Source organism: Bos grunniens, chromosome X (genome assembly GCF_055505025.1).
Source record: "Bos grunniens cultivar Pamir isolate PY7600 chromosome X, Bosgru_T2T1.0, whole genome shotgun sequence".
NCBI classification, from domain to species: Eukaryota; Metazoa; Chordata; class Mammalia; order Artiodactyla; family Bovidae; genus Bos; species Bos grunniens.
Genome location: NC_141194.1, coordinates 12,316,068 through 12,330,723, shown reverse-complemented (window position 1 = coordinate 12,330,723; position 14,656 = coordinate 12,316,068). Strand labels below are relative to the sequence as shown.

Here is a 14,656-nt window from a genome sequence, read left to right as displayed (position 1 = left end):
CCTAGTCGTTATGTTTCTCTTTTCTTCTTTCTTTAACCCAGCTGAGCTAGGCAAAGGCTTTCAGGGGCTCAGATGTCCTCTCCCACCCCAAGTCCTCTAGCCCCGCTGTGAAGGATGCAAACCTGCTGGCCCAGGAGTCCAGAGCTCACCAGAGTGCATGTGCTGTCAAGGGCCAGAGTTCCTAGTTCGGGCTTTCAGGCTGCATGGTCTGTGTCCCAACTCCTCATTTCTGCCCTTGCAGGAGGAAGACAGCCAGAGATAGTGAGTAAAGGCCTGGGCATCACCGCATGCCAATAAAACTTTATTGATGAAAACAGGCCAGGTTTGGCCTGTGGGTGGTAGCTTGCCAGCTCCTGCTCTAAAGGAATGGAATCCGTGTCTGATGTCCTTCTGGTTACCTGCTTTTCTCGACAGAGCTTGAAAGTCATCCAGAATTGAGAGCCAAGGACAGTGATTCCCAAACTTGCTCACCTCTGCAGTCTCCTTGGTGGTAGCAAAGGTGTCATTGAACTCTTACTACATATAGCGAATACTGTTTTGATAAGAGAATATATTTCAGGGAACAAAAACCTAAAAATGGATGTCTCAGTCCACTTATAAAAGCCAGCTGCCTTTTAAATAAGTTATTTTGGTGCGTTGCCAGGGTGAACTGCGCTGACCTGCGAAGATTAGCACATCCATCAAAGGTTGGTGAAAAGATAGAGTATTGACATGTTTCTCCCTTGAAACACTTAGCTGTGCGTTTCAGCCCCTGCCCTGAGACAAATACATTACTTTTCCTCAGCCCCAGGTGCTTATTTTTCCAAGCTCGTGTTTTATTACTGGAGTACAGTTTGTGCTTGGGTATTGCAGACAAAAATCAGAATTAACTTCCCCTGTGGTGACACGTGACCAAAATTTCAAATATTTAGCGGTTCTCTGTCTTTTTTTCTTTGAAACCTGTACGTCTAAATAGAAAATAAATGTGACTGAGGCAGAAATACAAACTGAAGCCTCTAATTATGGCAGTTTTCTTGGCAATTTGAGAGTGAAGTGTTTATCCTCCCAAAAGACACTGCTACCTTCCCCTCCCTAGAGAAACCCCCAGGTTGGCCCCACCCTTGCTGATGAGTGCCTTTCACCTCCCAGGGCTTGGTGTTCCTCACTCCTGATGTAGGACTTCATGATACCTTGAGGACCACCTGGAGTCAGTGCCTGGAAAACACACAGCGCTGGCCATGTGGTATATACACAATCAATGCTGATGCTTATCTATTGCCTATCTTTAAAAATTGCAAGAATGCCAACAGAAGTCCTGGCTGTGGAGCTTCTTCCAGATAAGGGGACATATCTCCCTGTCGGCATTTGGAACAGATGGACTGGCTCCTGACACCTCAGCCCCACCTGTCCTTCTACCCCAATGTCCTTTGTGTGGTCACTTGTTCATTCATTAACACAGCAGATGTTTAGTCCTTTCCATCCCAATTAGCTGGACCATGGTCTTTTCCCTTGGGGACATGGTGGTGGGCACTGAGGGTGGGGGGCAGTGCTGCAAGAGCTCAGGGGAGGGAGGTAAGGGCCGGGCTTCTTAACTAACCAAAGCAATGTCAACACTTGGAACTGGATCATTCTTTCTTCCAAAGAATCCATACCATGGACGCCTATTTATGAACTAAAACTGATAAACTTGGGAAATATTCACACACACCGGCTTCAGAATAAGAGTTTGGTTCTGGGCAGTGAGAGGATTGGAGTCCCCATCCAGGGGGGTTTCTCTGTCTCTCTGATGTTTCATTTCTTTATAACAAAAGTTATTATAGAACCCAGCTTCGATGGAAGCCCCCCAAAATTCAGCAAACTTCTGACAAAATCATTTCTCTTTTAGTTCATTTCTAGGATTAACTATTACATGAAGTTTTTATCAAACTCTTATATAGGGCTTTAAGTAATTGGTGGCTCAGACGGTTAAGCATCTGTCTACAATGTGGGAGACCCAGGTTCGATCCCTGGGTCGGGAAGATCCCCTGGAGAAGGAAATGGCAATCCACTCCAGTACTATTGCCTGGAAAATCCCATGGACAGAGGAGCCTGGTAGGCTACAGTCCATGGGGTTGCAAAGAGTCAGACATGACTTGACTTTATATAGGGCTTACCAGGGGCCACGTACTCTTCTAATGGCTCTACAAATACCGAATTTCTTGAGCAAGCAACCTATGACAAACCTGTGAAGTAGCTATTACAGGCACACAACCTGTTTTCCAAAACTCTTCAATCAGATGTGTTTCAGAATTCAGACATTGTGGTACTTTTGAAAAGTCAAATAAGCATATTATGGAACTGGTCTCATTGGGCTGGGGCAGCAGCCTGTCATCAAACTCAGTTGTTGCAGTAAAATGGAAGAATATTCTAAGCGGAATAACACCATAAATATTCCCAGTTCCATTCACCTCAGGTTTTGTCCTCATATCCTTATAGTCAAGTCAGGTTTGGCTGCCAAACAAATTATTTGAAAACAACGAAATATGACTTCCAGTTTCCAGAGCTTCAGAGGTTTCAGAAAAGTGGTGAAATATTATTTCCATTTTGCATATGAGGAAACCGAAGCACAGAAAATTAACCAGCTTAAGTTCATTCTCAGTTGGGGAAGAGAGGGTCAAACCTAAGTATTCTGACTCCTGAACTCCCTACTTTTAGGTGTTTTGCCCTGCTGAGTTCAGCCTCGACAGCCGTATTCACAACCTGTGTAAAGCACAGTGTATCCAGAGCATGGTGAAGAATCTGGAGCTGATTACAATGCTCAGCAAGATTCCAGTATGTTCCATGCTGGAGCACAGGGTTAGACTCTAGTCCTGCTGGAGAATGTGTGACTCTGGATAATGCACTTGTTCTTTATCTGAATTTTAGAATTGAGCCTGTAACCTCGAGAAGAGGGGACACAGTTGAGCTATTAAGGAAACAGACGGTCTATGGCTTGGCAATTTGGGGCAGGTGAGGAAAATTCTAGAATGGTTCAGGTTTCTGTCTTGGATGGTGGTTCTCATCACTGAGCTAAACAAAACATTGAGAAACAGATTTAGGAAGAAAGATAGTTAACTCCACTTGGGGCCACAGTGAGTTTGAAGAGCTCACAGGACATCCAGGGACACGGTGGCGGTCACCAGATACTTGGGCTTCAAACTCAGTGGAGAGAGTCGGCATCAAAAATACGAACTTCTGGGACTTCCCTGGTGGGTCCAGTGGTTAAGAATCTGCCTTGCAATGCAGGGGACATGGGTTCAATCCCTGGTCCAGGAAGTAAGATCCCACATGCCACAGAGTAACTAAGCCCATGTACCGTAACTACTGAGCCCACACACCTAGAACCCATGCTCCGCAACAAGAGATGCCATGGCAATGAGAGGTCCTCACACCACAATGAAGAGTAGCCCCCACTCTCCACAACTAGAGAAAGCCCGTGTGCAGCAACGAAAGAAGCTGTGCACTGCAACAAGTGTAACCCCCAAATATAAATATTAAAATTAATTTAAACAAAACATTAATATTTAAAAAAATACAGACTTCTGAGTCCTCAGCCTTAGGAATATGGAAAGGGAGACCACATATAGACTCTTAGGAATGGACCACTGACAGTGGGGCCCTGAAGACAATGACTCTAACCCACAGATACAGAAGAGTCTGAAGGGAACTGAGAGAAATGGCAAAGACAAAAAGGGAGAAAATCAGGAGCTAGAGGTGTCTCTAAAGAGGAAATTACCACTGGAAAAGCTGGACAATACGCCTTCTATTGTGATGCTTTAGGAAGTTGACTTCCCCACCAATGAAGTATTTTTTAAAATATATGTGTATATATATAATTAAGATAAATATAGATAAATTGAGTTATGTATCAGACATACTGGAAATATTTTGCAAGTATGAAAACAATCTCATAAAGACTCTACATCTAATTTCCAATTTATAGGAAGTTCAAAGACTAGACTAACATAAGACTCTGTGAAGACAATGAACCAAATCCAGAATTGTGAAATTTAATAAGACAGAAAACCCAGTTTCTTCAGCAAATGGACTTTTATAAAGTGTGAGTTGGAGAAGGGGTCATGGTGCACAAGGAACTGTCAATAAAATATTTTTAAAGTTCTGATCTGTTGAAGACACAACTCCACAGTTGAACTCATATGATGTCTGGGGTTTCCTTTAAAGAATGTGTCCCAGTGGCAGAGCATGTGAGAGAGAACACAGTGGGCAAAATGCTGACAATTGTTAAAGTAGGGTGATGGATACATGGAAGTTCATAATGCTCTTTTCTGTAGCTTTATGTCTGAAAATTCCATAATAAATTTTTAGAAAATGAAATGGAATTTGAAGGAAAGAGATTAACAGTATTGTCACAGAAAGTTCTGGTAAATTAAGAATAGACAAATAGAGTTTGGCTTAACAATCTAGAAACCACCGTAACCTAAAGGGCCTTAAAGCAATTTCAGTGGAAAGGTGGGGAAGAATACCAGTTTATATCAAAAGCTAAGATCTTGGGGTTGGGGGAAGACTGCAGCATGTCAAAGGGACATGGGAGCCAGTCTGAAAGATCTCCCAGTGGCCAAATGGAACAATTTAAGCAACAAAATCTATAACAGAGAATTGGATTATAACCCAAAGTATAAAAGAGATATACACGACTTCATACTGATAAGTGATTGTATAATAAAGGAAGAGAAGAGACAAATCTTCCAGAAGAATTCTAAATAATGGCTGTAGATTCTGCCCCTTCTAGAGGTCTGACCTTACTCTTCCTCCCCTCCCCTTCCTGACCTTCTCCCTCCCCAAAGAACAGGGAAGAGAAAAGGGGAAATAACAACTTTCAGTGGAAAAGCTTCACCGACACCACATTATGCACACGCTCAAGGTCAGCATCACGGGTGGTAAGTTCTTCGGGTACCATGTTACCATGTGCTACTACCTGATGTCTCAGAACCTGTAACCCCAGTCTCACCATGAGAAAACATCAGATAAAGTGAAATTGGTGGACATTCTAGAAAATACCCAACTAGTCCTCTTCAAAGCCCTCAAGGTCGTGAAAAGCAAAGAAAGATGAAAACTCAGAGGAGACCAAAGAGACATGAAGACGAATTGCATCATGGGATTCTGGTTGGATCTTGGAGCAGAAAAGGGGCATTATGTGGGGAAGATGGTGAAATCCACATCAAGTATGCATCAGCGTTCATTTGACAAATGGCCTGTGGTTAACCCTAATTATGGAAGAAACTGGGTGAAAGTTTACAGGAACCATATTATCTTTACAACTTTTCTATAAATCTAAAATAATTCTGAAATAAAAAGGGGTTTAAAATAAAAATAGAAATTAAGTACAGGTTTTTCTAAAGAAAGAATTTACAAAGCCTCTTTCCTTACTTCTGAGTGCTGTAGAATCTGGCACTAGGACACCAGAATGAGAAGGCCGAGAGCGAAGGTGAGGACCTGACCTTTTATTAGGTACCTGATGTATGTAGTGCTGGGCAATCTATACACATTACCTGCCTGTTTCTCCTAACAACCTGAAAAAGCAGCATCCCCAATTATCTAAAGAACAAATTGATTCAAACTAAGAAGAAGTAACATGCCTAATGGCTGGGAGGTTGAATGGAAATGGTGAGGGGTGACTGCAAAAGGGAGCAGGGTTTCCTTTTGAGGTGAGGGGACTATTTTGGAACTTGGAAGAGATGGTGATGATGCAACACCGCAAATGTACTAAATGCCACTGCATTGTTCACTTGAAAATGGTTACTTTTATGTGAATTTCAGCTCCGTGAAAAAAGGTGCAATACTTACTAAAAAGGTTGAGAAGCTGTGGTCTGGGGATGGTGAAAACACCTGGAGAGTGATGTGCAGAAATCACGTGGTATGTAGTAGCTCTCAATTTTCATTTTTTATTGCCAAAGAACAGTCCCACAAATAAGTATTAGTATATGACTGAACACTACTAGTCCATAGAACAAACAGGGTTTGAGAAACACCTTTTCATTGAATGAGGCCTCATTTTAACAAAGAGAACAATGTTGGGATCTTATTTGGCTACGAGTGCCATAGAAGCCACCCACATGGCTTCAGGAAATAGAAGAGGACCCAAGACCTGTTTGAAGAGAAGCTGTTTGGGGGCTCAGTCTATTCCTGGAATGGGTATATCAGACAGTATGTAAATGGCATGGCACACACTTCAGGTAGAGTAACCTACAGCAGCAAGAAGCAGAAAATTTGGCTGTGTACGGGACACAGAATGGAGATCAATCCGTCAGAGTCCTGAGGTTCTCAGACCTGGTGGTATACGGGCATCACTTGGATCTATTCCAGCCAGTTGAATCAGCATCACCAGCAGTGAGGCCCAGGCACTGCTGTTGGATTGAAAGCTCTCTCAGTGGTCCTGATGTGCAGCCAGGGTTGAGCCCTCTAGCCTAGATCAGCTGTTCCCAAATATGTCAGAACCTACTGATATTCAGTTTGCAGTGCGGTCTTATCCACTCTGTATCCAAGCTTAGCATGTGTAGGAATCACCTGGTGAGTTTGTTACAACCGATTTCTGGGTCCTGCCATCCGATTGTGATTTAGCGGTCTAGGGTGGGGCCCATGAACTTACATTGGTACTAAGTTCCCAAGTGACGCTGGTGCTGAGTGGCAGTGATGTAAGCACGTCCATACACAATAAAGGCAAAGTCTGCAAACAGTTTGCTTTCTTCAAGGATATATAACAAAAGTAGATTCAAGTGGAAGAGGGACAGTGTGGTGGCTTAAGGGCAGCCACGCCAGGGATCACAAGTATCCCACAGCTTTTCATCCTTCATAGCGTGTCCATCATGATGGTGAGGTCATGAATCCATGGGCAAGAGTCAGGGGCTCATGAAGGTAATGACCCAGGGAAGAAGGGTCTTCCACGCTAGACTATGGACTCTGTAAACAACTGCAAGGTCTTTACAAAGGCCTGGACTTAACAAAGCCATTTCTCAAGAAGATGTTTGCAGTACCTGTTTGAAGGCAATTACAGTAATGGGAATGAATGGGGCTTGCCTAGAGAAGTGGCAGTGGTACTGGAGACAGAAGATGGATGCAAGAGACGGGCATAAATGGCAACTCCATCCTTCCAAGTGCTCAAGTGACTTTTCTCTTTTGCTCCTCCAACCAATCCAGTAGCAATTCTGTTGGCATTGCCTACTTGTCACATTGTCCCTGGGGTCCAGGTCCCGCCACCACCATCTCTCACCTGGGTTCACTCAGTGGCTTCCTAATCACCCTTGCCCTCCTACAATCTGTGCTTAATACACTTCCTACAGAGATGCCTCTAAAATGTAAGCCAGATCACAGCACTTCCCTGCTCCCATCTCATTTACAATAATAATGCAAGTCCTCCCAGTGTACTCAAAGGCACCGCAAGATCTGGTCCCCGCTCATCTTTCTGAGGGCTTCCCTGGTAGCTCAGTTGGTAAAGAATCTGCCTGCAATGTAGGAGACCCCAGTTCAATTCCTGGGTCAGGAAGATCTGCTGGAGAACGGATAGGCTACCCACTCCAATATTCTTGGGCTTCCCTTGTGGCTCAGCTGGTAAAGAATCTGCCTGCAATGCATGAGACCTGGGTTCGATCCCTGGGTTGGGAAGATCCCCAGAGAAGGGAAAGGCTACCCACTCCAGTATTCTGGCCTGGAGAATTCCATGGACTGTATAGACCATGGGGTCACAAAGAGTCAGACACAACTTAGGGTCTTTCACTTCACTTCATCTTTCTGACTTGGGTTTGGTTTCCTTGCCCACCCTCTCATCTCCTAACTCTTTCTAGGACCTTGCAACTCAAACTGAGGTCTCTGGACCAGCAGCGTCAGCATCATGTGGGAACTCATTAGAAATGCAGAGCTTCAGGTCCTGTCCAGACCTACTGAATCAAAATCTGCATTATAACAAGAGCCCTGGGGTATTCTACACATTACCATGGGAGGCAGGATCCAAATCAGCCTGACACACTGCTGTCCACAGGATTCTGCATTTGTCAGTCCTCTACCCAGATGGCTTACCCTGTAAGGATTAGTAAGCATCACAAGAGTCCTCCCCTCCCATTCATATGACACCCTCTCAATGTCCTATTTAAAGTTGCAACCGACTCCACCAGGAGGCACTTCTTAAGCCCTCTCTGCTTTTTTTCCCCACCCCCAAGCACTTACCAGCACCTGGAAGTTGTGGCCTCCGGGGAGTGGAATCAGGTGTGGCATGATGGGGGCTAGGTCTCTGACTTTCCTGAGTCTGTCTTGCAGAGTTCTTTGACTTTAAAACTCTGTGCGTATATACCTTTTGTTTGTGTGTTGAGGTTAAAAATTGCCAGAGAGTCTGATTCCACATGTAAGGAGGCTGGGAGTCAGGGCTCCATCTCAGGAACAAGTAAAAACTGAGCAGACTGAAAAATCAACTCCTGTTCTTGGGTCTTTAAGAGGGGAGGACACAGAGCAACTTCTGCCCGCAGGAATGGAGATAAGAGCAAATACAGGACTCACAGCTACCATGGCAGAGACTCGGAGCAGAAACCTCATGGGAACAAGTGTCGGGTAGGAAAACACAAACTAACTGACAAATTGGCGGAGGCTCAGTGTGGAAAAGTCTGAGGGTTAAGAACTCCAGGGGGTCCAGTGATAAGGGGGCCCCCCAGCTACATGGTGGTATTTCTCTTCAGGAATTTGACCAGATTCCCACGGTAAATACCGGAGAAAGGTCCCCTTGGGTTTCCAGCAGGGGGAAAAAAAACTGGGGTTTTTTTGGAAGATAATTGCCTTACAATGTTGTGTTAGTTTCTGCTGTACAACGAAGTGAATCAGCTGTATGTATACATACATCCCTTCTGTCTTGAACCTTCCACTCCATTCCATCCCTCTAGGTCACCACAGCCCACTGAGCTGAGCTCCCTATGCTATTCAGCAGGTAAAAGGAACCATTTTGAAATAAGCCAGGGCCCTTTCTTTTCTTTACGAGGCCTGCCCTGGGGAAAATTAGTTAACCAGAACTCCAGGAGTTGGTGATGGACAGGGAGGTCTGGCGTGCTGCGATTCATGGGGTCGCAAAGAGTCAGACATGACTGAGCGACTGAACTGAACTGAAATGAACCGAACCTATGGGGATATTATTATCAGGGCCTAACTGACCTGGGGATGGGAAATATCCAACTCCAGCCATCCTGTCCACCTAAGGGAGGGAAAAAAACTGAGAAGCATTTGTGAAGTTCACCATCCAGTGAGCTAGGGTCATGAAAAGGTCAAGACATAATCACCTGAGAATTCTTCCCCTCCCCCGACTTCTGACCACAGGACTGAAGGTCCACTTACAGCATTTCCTTTTACCAGGTATATCGTGTCCAATGATCAGGCAAAAATTACAGGGCACATCAAAAGGCAAAAAGCACAGTTTGAAGAGACAAAGCAACCATCAGAACCAGACGTAACAGGAACATAGGAATTATCAGCCCAGGAATTTAAAACAACTCTGATGCATATGCTAATAGCTCTAATGGATAAAATAGAAAACATTTAAGAACAGCTGGGCAATGGAAGCAAAGAGATGGTAATGCTAAAAAGAAATGCTAGAGATCAAAAAACACTGGAACAGAAATGAAGAATGCTTTGATGGGCTTATTAGTAGACTGGACACAACTGAGGAAAAACAACTCTGAGCAGGAGGAGAGATCAATAGAGTCCTCAAACACCAAAAAGCAAAGAGAAGACTGAAAAAAAGCAAGAACATAATATGCAAGGTCTGTGGGACAACTGAAAAAGGTGTACATGCATACTCAATCATGTCTGAGTCTTCGCGATCCATGGACTGTAGCCCACCAGGCTTCTCTATCCATAGGTGTAACATACAGGAAATTGGGAAAACTAAAACTTGGCATATCATCTTCAAATTACAGAAAATCAAAGATAAAATCCTGAAAGAAGCTAGAAGATAAAAACAGCTTTCCTACAGAGAAACAAAGAATTACATCCAAATTCTCTGCAGACACCATGCAAACAAGAAGAGAGTGAAGTGAAATATTTAAAGGATTGAGAGAAACAAACTTACAGTTCCCTACCCAGAGAAATACATTCTCAGGCAAACAAAAATTGAGTGAAAAACCCTTGTTGCCGAGAGACCTGCCTTGCAAGAAATGTTAGAAGTTTTTTGGAGAGAAGGAAATACAGGTCAGAAACTCAGATCTACATGAAGAAAGGAAGAACATCAAAGAAGGAATAAATGATGGTAAGACAAAAACTTTTCTCTTTTATTTTTCCATTTGATAGTTGGGTTATTCTGATGCAATTTCATTGTTTAAGGAAGTATGGTTATACTAATTGGTTTATTTTCATCCTGAAGAAAACTAAGAGCCTCTATGTAACAGCCTCTGTCTTGTGTGATTTTGTCAAATTCAAACTTTGGCTGGTTAAAAAAAATAATTATATATATATATATATACACACACACACACACACACACACACATATCTTGATAAGATTTTTTTTTCTGGAACATTTTTTAAGCCTTCAAGTAGTTTGGAAACATTTGCCTATTTGCATATTCTTCTGGGGACAGCCTTTCAGAGCATTTACCCCACCTGTACTGAAAATTGCTTTTCTCCCAGCTGATGGTAGTGCAGCTTGATGGAGGTGATCAGGGAAAAATGAGGAGTGAGCAAGCTTTGCAACCTACTTCTAATTCTCTTCATTAGTAGACTCTGAGCCACCCCAGCTCCTGCCTAGTCAGACCTGCAAATATGTGGCCAAAAAGCAGGATTGTAACTAGTACCAAGTGTGTGTTAGTCGCTCAGTTGTGTCCTACTTTATGCGACATCATGGACTGTAGCCCACCAGGTTCCTCTGTCCATGTGATTTCCCAGGCAAGAATACTGGAGTGGGTTGCCATTTCCTTCCTCAGGAGATCTTTTCAACCCAGGGATCGAACCCACATCTCCTGCACCGCAGGAAGGTTCTTTACCGTCTGAGCCACCAGGGAAGCCCCAACTAGTACCAAAATACATTATAAATAAAATAGAATGTCTATCAGAAAGAGAATCAGGTTGTGCTTCCCATTCCCACTCTTACTTTAAGATACCTGTATATTTAAGTTCACGGGGGACTTAGAAACCTGTTCTGCTTCAAGCAAAAATTCAGAATGTCTGAGTACATTCATTTTGCATGGTCACAGGGAAGTGTCTTTGGGAAATGGTGCAGTATGTCCCTCCAACATTAGCAATACAGTTGGTGTGTGAACAAGTAACGTGTGAAATGTGTAGGGCAGAGAGGATGAGCCTGATCATGGGCTAAAAAGTAATTCTGAAATGTGATCACTGGAAAACTTGAGCTAATTATAAAGGAGGAAACAAAACTCATTGTTTAACAATGTCTTGTTAAGCCGGGCTTCCCTGGGGGCTCAGATGGTAAAGAATTTGCCTGCAGTGCAGGTGACCTGGATTTCATCTCTGGGTGGGGAAGATTCCCCTGGAGAAGGAAATGGCAACCCACTCCAGTATTCTTGCCTGAAGAATCCCATGGACAGAGGAGCCTGGCAGGCTAGTAAAGAGTCAGACACAGCTGAGCAACGAACACTTTCACACTTGTTAAGCTATATAGGTGTCTCTTTTGGAAGCTGAATTCCAACATAGATCTAACTTAAAAGTTTCTTTTTACTTTTCATTTTACCTAAAATTTCTAAAAAATTTTAATTGTGATACAGTTGATGTATAACATTTGTTTTTGGCATCCAACATAATAATTTGATGTGGAAATGATGACCAGAATAAGTAGCTAATGTCCATCACCTCACAGTTACATTTTTATCTTCTGATAAAAATTTAAGACTTACTGTCTTAGCAAATTTCAAATATACAATACAATATTATCAACATTAGAATTAATCAACTGTTAACTACAGTTACCACGCTGTACATTGCATCCCCAGGACTTATTTATCTTACAACTGGAAAGTTCGCTCCTTTTGACCCCCTTCACCCATTTTGCCCAGCCTCCCTTCCCTACTTCTGGCAATCACCAATCAGTACGTAACTATTTGTTCATGAGGTTTTTTAGATTCCACATGTAAGTGAGATCATATCTGTCTTTCTATGTCTGACTGATTTCACTTAATACCCTCAAGGTCCACCCATGTTGTTGAAAGTGGCAGAATTTCCTTCTTTTTATGGCTGAATAATATCCCATTTTATATTTATACTTTCTTATCCATTCATCTGTCATCACATAGTTTGTTTGCACGTTTCAGCTATCATAAATAATGCTGCAGTGAACATTAGTGTACAGATATCTACAAGATAATGATTTCATTTCCTTTGGATCTACCCCCCAAAGTAAGACTGTTAGATTGTATGGTAGTTCTGTCTGTAATTTGGAGTGGAGCTGCCACACTGTTTTCCATAGTGGTTGTGTGAATTAATCTCCTGACTAACGTGCACAAGGGTTCCTTTTCTCCATCTCCTCGTCAACACTTATTATTTCTTGTCTTTTTGATAACAGCCATCCTGACAAGTGTGAGGTGATCCCTCATTGTGGTTTTGATTTGCATTTCCCTGATGGTTTAAAGCTCAACATTCACAAAACGAAGATCATGGCATCTGGTCCCATCACTTCATGGCAAATAGATGGGGAAACAGTGGAAACAGTGTCAGACTTTATTTTTTGGGGCTCCAAAATCACTGCAGATGGTGATTGCAGCCATGAAATTAAAAGACGCTTACTCCTTGGAAGGAAAGTTATGACCAACCTAGACAGCATATTGAAAAGCAGAGACATTACTTTGCCAACAAAGGTCTGTCTAGTCAAGGCTATGGTTTTTCCTATGGTCATGTATGGATGTGAGAGTTGGACTCTGAAGAAAGCTGAGCACCGAAGAATTGATGCTTTTGAACTGTGGTGTTGGGGAAGACTCTTGAGAGTCCCTTGGACTGCAAGGAGATCCAACCAGTCCATTCTGAAGGAGATCAGCCCTGGGATTTCTTTGGAAGGAATGATGCTAAAGCTGAAACTCCAGTACTTTGGCCACCTCATGTGAAGAGTTGACTCATTTGAAAAGACCCTGATGCTGGGAGGGATTGGGGGCAGGAGGCAAAGGGGACGACAGAGGATGAGATGGCAGGATGGCATCACTGACTCGATGGACGTGAGTCTGGGTGAACTCCGGGAGTTGGTGATGGACAGGGACGCCTGGCGTGCTGCAATTCATGGGGTCGCAGAGTCGGGCACGACTGAGCAACTGAACTGACTGAACTGACGGATGGTTAGTCATGTGGGGCACCTTTTCATGTTCCTGTTCGCCATCCTGTTCTCTCTGGAGAAGCGTCTATTCAGATCCTCTGCCCATTTTTAAATCAGATTGTTTTCTGAGTTGTATGAGTTCCTAATATGTTTTGGGTATTAGCCCCTTTTACATGATTTGCAAGTATTTTCTCCCTTTCAGTAGATTGCTATTTCATTTTGCATATTGCATTGCTATTGCTGTTTTCATTAGTTTGCTTTGCTATACAGAAGCTTTCTAGTTGGATGTAGTCCCACTTGTTGATTGTTACTTTTGTTGTCTTTTCATCAAATCCAAAAAAAAAATCATTGCCAAGACCTCTGTCAGGAAGCTTGCCCCCTATGTTTTCTTCTACAAGCTTTATAGTTTCAGACTTTACATCTAAGTCTTTAATACATTTTCAGTTGATTTCTGTGTATGATGTAAGATTTTACCTTTTAGTTTATTTTTTACTTTTACTTTTTATTTTTCTTATTGTTAATTGATCTAACAGATAACAGTTCAAAATAATAGTACCTATCTATTTGATTGCATATAGGTATTTATATTGGAGAAGGCAAAGGCACCCCACTCCAGTACTCTTGCCTGGAAAACCCCATGGATGGAGGAGCCTGGTGGGCTGCAGTCCATGGGGTCGCAAAGAGTCGGACACGACTGAGCGACTTCCCTTTCACTTTTCATTTTCACGGATTGGAGAAGGAAATGGCAACCCACTCCAGTGTTCTTGCCTGGAGAATCCCAGGGATGGGGGAATCTGGTGGGCCTCTGTCTATGGTGTCGCACAGAGTCGGACACGACTGAAGAGACTTAGCAGCAGCAGCAGCAGCAGCAGGTATTTATATATCTTGTGTGTGTGCCAAGATGGCTGGGGGAAATATCAATAACCTCAGATATGCAGATGACACCACCCTTATGGCAGAAAGTGAAGAACTAAAGAGCCTCTTGATGAAAGTGAAAGAGGAGAGTGAAAAAGTTGGCTTAAAGCTCAACATTCAGAAAACGAAGATCATGGCATCTGATCCCATCACTTCATGGCAAATAGAGGGGGAAACAGTGGCTGACTTTATTTTTATAGGCTCCAAAATCACTGCAGATGGTGACTGCAGCCATGAAATTAAAAGACACTTACTCCTTGGAAGGAAAGTTATGACCAACCTAGACAGCATATTAAAAAACAGACATTACTTTGCCAACAAAGGTCCATCTAGTCAAGGCTATGGTTTTTCCAGTAGTCATGTATGGATGTGAGAGTTGGACTGTGAAGAAAGCTGAGTGCCAAAGAATTGATGCTTTTGAACTGTGGTGTTGGCGAAGTCTCTTGTGAGTCCCTTGGACTACAAGGAGATCCAACCAGTCCATCCTAATGGAAATCAGTCCTGA

The 14,656-nt window shown here is 43.1% G+C and overlaps 1 long non-coding RNA gene across 2 annotated transcripts; it reads left to right on the top strand.

Annotated features, from left to right (window-relative positions):
- Positions 1-2,028: 2,028 nt before the first annotated feature.
- Positions 2,029-13,613, top strand: LOC147339803 (uncharacterized). Of its 2 annotated transcripts, none has more exons than XR_015158491.1 (3): positions 2,029-8,553; positions 9,343-10,234; positions 12,499-13,613. It is a non-coding gene; the product is annotated as an uncharacterized LOC147339803 (long non-coding RNA). The 2 variants fall into 2 exon arrangements; XR_015158490.1 differs by having other exon boundaries at positions 8,880-10,234.
- Positions 13,614-14,656: the final 1,043 nt, after the last annotated feature.